A 5,176-nucleotide genomic window follows, 5' to 3' on the forward strand; every position below is an offset into this window, starting at 1 on the left:
CAATTTCGTCCAGTGTGAATTACTAACAGGTGAATGATAAAATGCTTGGAATTTAAAATACTTAAAACAATTGAAACAAGATTAGTAAAACATTGGGAGGTTCATTTTACCATTTTCTCCACTTTGGAGAATTTTGGAAACCTTTCATGTTGAAAATTTTTTGTTGTTGTTTTGGTTTGGCTTGGTTTTTGGTTTGGCTTTTGTTTCCTCCTCCCCACCCCCTGCCTAAAAGGCTACAGGACAGCCTTTGATAACTTCATTAAGTAGTCACATCCCTCATCACAGATCTTTTTGAAGCCTGATTCAATACAAAAGACTCAGCTAATCAAAAGAAGAGATAGTTCTTTTCACAAACCATGCAGAAGGTAAACTGGTAACTTAGCCAGGTGTTCTGAGCTGGCAGCATGAAGAGGCCCAGGAAGCGTTGTGTGAAATCTTAAGACCTTCCACAACTGGCTTGACAAAGACAACGTTCCAAAGTTCCTCACCCCAAGCACAGACCTGCTGGCTGGTTTCCCATTCCTCACTGCCAGCTGGCTCCAAAGGTCTATGAGCCTGTGCCCCCAGCTCCCAGGAGCAGAGGGCAGGAAAATAAGAGGCCACTCTCCTTGCAGAAGGAGCCAACCATCTCCAAGCCAGCTGTCCTCCTGCTCTCAGAGCTCGGCAGGGAGAGGCCCAGAGGGCTGACGGCTGATCACTCCCAGCCCACCAGCCTGGGGACACTCCCCACCATGGCACCAGGGGCCTGGGATCCAGTCACGCTTCACCCATCAGTGAACAATCCCGCTGGACAGGGCAGATTTATCAAGTTGTTTTATTTGTGGAAAGAACATGTGAATTGGGCAAATTTGAGTGTGGCCTGTGTACTGTGTGATATGAAGGAATTGTTCATTGTGTTTGATGTGATAGTATGGCACTGGGTCATGGAGGACAACGTCCCTGATGCACACTAAACTATTAATATGCCACAATTCTATAATGTACTTTAAAATACTTTAACAAAGACAAATAGAAACATATTAACAATGACTAAATATAGATGACAGAACTAGACTTGCTAAAGTTAAAAAAAAAAAAGCCATGTAGCCCCAGTGAGAATATGCATAAGCCCACCACAATGACTTTCGTGTTTTGCATTCATATTATTTTCCATTCTTCCTCTCTATAAATAATACTCTGAGGTAACTGCAGCCATGAGAGGCAATAATTTTTATTCAGCTTTTCTCATTCAATATTTGAACTGTTTTATCTTAATACTCATTTTAAACTTATTTTGTAATGTGCCATAATATTAATACTCCCTAAGAAAACCCTAAGATTTTCAATACTTAAGTTGCTTCTCTCATCCACTTTTTGTTATATGATTTAATGCTGCAGTGAAAAGCCATGTGTATAATTTTTTTATTATTTCAAAATATCAAGGGGGTACAAATGTTTTTGTCACATGCACACCTTTTATAACATTTAAGTTAGGGCCTCTAGTATGCCCGTCAACTGAATAGTGTTCCTTGTACCCCATAGGTAGGTTTTTAACTCTCCCCTCCTTTTACACTCCCTCCTCAATTTCCAGGAATTTTATGTCTCATTGTGCCCATGTGTGCCCATCACTTAGCTCCCAGTTATTAGAGTGTACATAGTGTTTATTTTTCATTCCTGAGATACTTCACTTAGGATAATGGTCTCAAGTTCACACAAAAGACATTATTTCCTTCCTTTTTGAGGCTGAGTAGTACTCCATGGTATATAGACACCGTATTTTCTTAATCCATTCATCAACTGACGGACACTTACATTGATTCCACATCTTCATGATTGTGAATTGTGCTTCAATAAACATTCGAGTGCAGGTGTCTTTTTGAGAAAATAACTTCTTTTCCTTTGGGCCATGTGCTTACAGCTTTACACCTTTGTTAAATTGTTTCTCTAGAACAAACCCTCAGAAATATGAGAACTTGTACATATCTCCCAGGCAAAATATTTTCACATTGCTCAACAAAGGGTTTTCGTGACATTAGCAAAATGTACCTGTAATCAATGTCAGAACATTTTCTTAAATTTGTCTCTAATTTTTATATGTAAGGATGTTTTCAGGTGCATATCTTTGATCCTATAAGAAAAAAAAGTTTGTATATTTGTGTTTACCAGCAACTTGTTAATTCTTATCATTTGCTGTTTATCTCTTAGAACCTGAAGCTTCCTCACAAAATTTAATGAGTTGTTTACGTATTGCTATTACCTCTGTTAATTGGCAAAACTAATATTTTCCTTACACTGTATTATCTCTTAATTTTGTTTTTTATGTTTATATTGTCCCATGTATTGGTCTTTCTTCTCCCTTGTTTAGACTGTATTTTTCAACAAAATGCCTTTAAAATCATCTCGACTTAAAGTGCATTTGCCAGCAGCAATGAACACGATGCAATACTACTGAAAACACTGTAACTGTCCTGTCAGTAATATGCTAGACCCCTTAGTCTTTTCTCACTCACCCCCACACAATCACAAAATCCCGTCAATGTTGCTCCTAAGTATTTAACTCTTTCCTCTCCTCTCCATCCCTATTGTCACTGTCCCTCATCCTCTGTCACCTGAATTGTTGAACTCTTCTAACTGATCTCTGTTAGAAGGACTCTGAAATAGTCCTCTTTCAAAGCAAAACTGCCTGTCAGTGCCCACTTATACCTTCCTGAGTCCTTCCCTTATACCCCTGCTCTAACTTTCCATTCTCTCAAAAATACTTAAACATCAATATGCTTTGATGTTTACCTGAACTAAATGCTTTGCAAGCATTACTTCTATTAACCCTCACAAGAACTGGATAAATATAATGCCATTGTTGTTCCCATTTTACAGATAAGTAAACTGAGGCGTATGGGGTGAGTTATTTCACTAAGTTCATGGCCAGGAAGATAAAGAAGGAGGATGCAAACACAGCTCTGCCTAACTCTACAGCCCATGTACCCTCTTAACCACTGTACCACACTTCCCCACAGCTGGATCCTTACCTCTCAGCAACTGTCTGCCTGCTAGTCTGCTCCAGACAGCACTGCACTGCCTCAAATTTCTCCCTTACATCCATGCTACATCTCCACTAACTCACTTTGCTCTTGCGATTCTGTCTCTTGGAAATGACCTTACATCTCCCTTTAACACTCAGTTCAGGCATTGCATCCTCCAGGAAATCTTTCCCTTAATAATTAATTCCTTCTCTGCTCTCACCCTCTTCCTTTCTGACTAAGCAGTACCCTTCCTCTGTGCTCATCTCCACCCGTACATCCTTCACATTGTATCATCAATTTCTGCACCTGTATTTCCCTCTTCCACTAAACCAGGAGCAGCTAAAGACAACCTTCATCATCCTTGTGTCCTCAGCCAGTGCAGTGCCTAGAGTGCAGCAGCCGCTCAGTGTTTCATCGGTGTTCAGATGAATGAGAAATTCAGAGACTGTTTAATAATTAATTCTCAAAGATTTCTTGAATACCTAAAGTATTATGCATTAAAGTATTGGAGTGGGGCAGTCAGGGAAGGCTATAGAGAAGAAATTTCAAATGGGGGTTGAATCTGGACAAAGAAATGAAATAGGAACCTCAAGTTAATAGTTTCTAAAATGAAACTTTGGTATGAAGTTGAAAGTCAAGTTAAGTCTGTTATAATGTAGCTTTTTTTAAGATAAACTTCTGATAGTCCTCAAGAGTTTGCCCAGCCTACTTAGTGATGACTGTCACTTCACCAACATCAACATTTATTTTCCCAAAAGGAAGATTGGGTGTTAGTGTCTCTATCCTCCACCTTCCTCATCCTCAAATACCCTTCCCCTCACCCCATTTTTTAAACCTGATGCCTGCCAACTTTTGGATCTACTCTAGAATCTAGAGTTTTCTTGCCCCAGTTTGGAAAATGAATTAGAATGTTAATCCCTGTGAAGGGATTTGGGGTTCACCCCATGTAATTGACCTGAATAACATATATTAACGTTAGCCTGGCCAGGGGCTTATGCCTGTAATTCCAGCACTCTGGGAGGCCAAGGCAGGTGAATTGCTTGATCTCATGAATTCAGAACCAGCCTGAGCAAGAACAAGACCCAGTCTCTAAAAAAAAGGCTGGGCATTGTGGCAGGTGTCTATAGTCCCAGCTACTTGGGAGGCTGAGGCAAGAGGATCACTTGAGCCCTAGAGTTTGAGGTTGCTGTGAGCTATGACACCACAGCACTCTACCAAGGGTGACAAAGTGAGACTCTGTCTCAAAAACAAACAAAAAAAAGGAACTAATCAATATGGAAGCACCATTCCATATTATTTCAATTTTATAAATAAAGAAACCTATGTAAAAACAAATAAATGGGTGTTGAAAGATGAAGAAGGCTCAGAAAGCAAAGTCACATATCAATGACCTAAGTCTAATATTTGAACAAATGTTTAGGTTGGAGACCATAGTTAGCAATAAATGGCAAAGCTGAGATTCTGATCTTCTTTCTCCTGATCCTGAACTCTATCAGACCAGCTGATATCTAAGAATAAGATGCCAGATTCAAGTTTTATTCCAGGCCATTTAACCTTTCACAGAAGTGCATCTCATCTTAACTCTCAGATGATCTCCTGAAACAGAAAATCATGGAAATGCTTCTAAATAAATTAAAAACTTAGAGATTATTAGATCATGAGATACATGAATAATGATGAAATGTTAAAAACATGTGCAACCCCGTGTAATGAATTCAACAACCGTCCTAAGGTCATAGAGGTCTTCCCGCAAAATACATGTCATTCTGTTTACATCAAACACAGAAAACTCATTTACAAGTGAATGTCATTTTCATCTTTGTTCCATGGCCAAGTACATCTCATTTGCATTCGTTTGTGTCCCTACTGGAGTGCTCGCCACTGTTCTACAGCTGGTGTGGGTTGTGCTTAGTACCTGCTACTTACCATGGACCCTCATCTAGTCACCCAGTTACAGGTCTGAATCACAATCCCAAAGGTGGCTTTCATATAATATTTTTAAATAAGGGAAGTCAAATGTTGATGATAGTATTCACAGTGAAAAAACTTTTAAAACTTCAAATGCCTATGGATGCAAACATACTCTTTCCCCATGTTGGCCTAATATTACACTTTTTTTTTTTTTTTTTTTTGAGACAGAGCTTCAAGCTGTTGCCCTGGGTAGAATGCTGTGGCAT

This window comes from Otolemur garnettii, unplaced genomic scaffold (assembly GCF_000181295.1).
Source record: "Otolemur garnettii isolate 467f Iridium unplaced genomic scaffold, OtoGar3 scaffold00132, whole genome shotgun sequence".
Classification (NCBI taxonomy): Eukaryota; Metazoa; Chordata; class Mammalia; order Primates; family Galagidae; genus Otolemur; species Otolemur garnettii.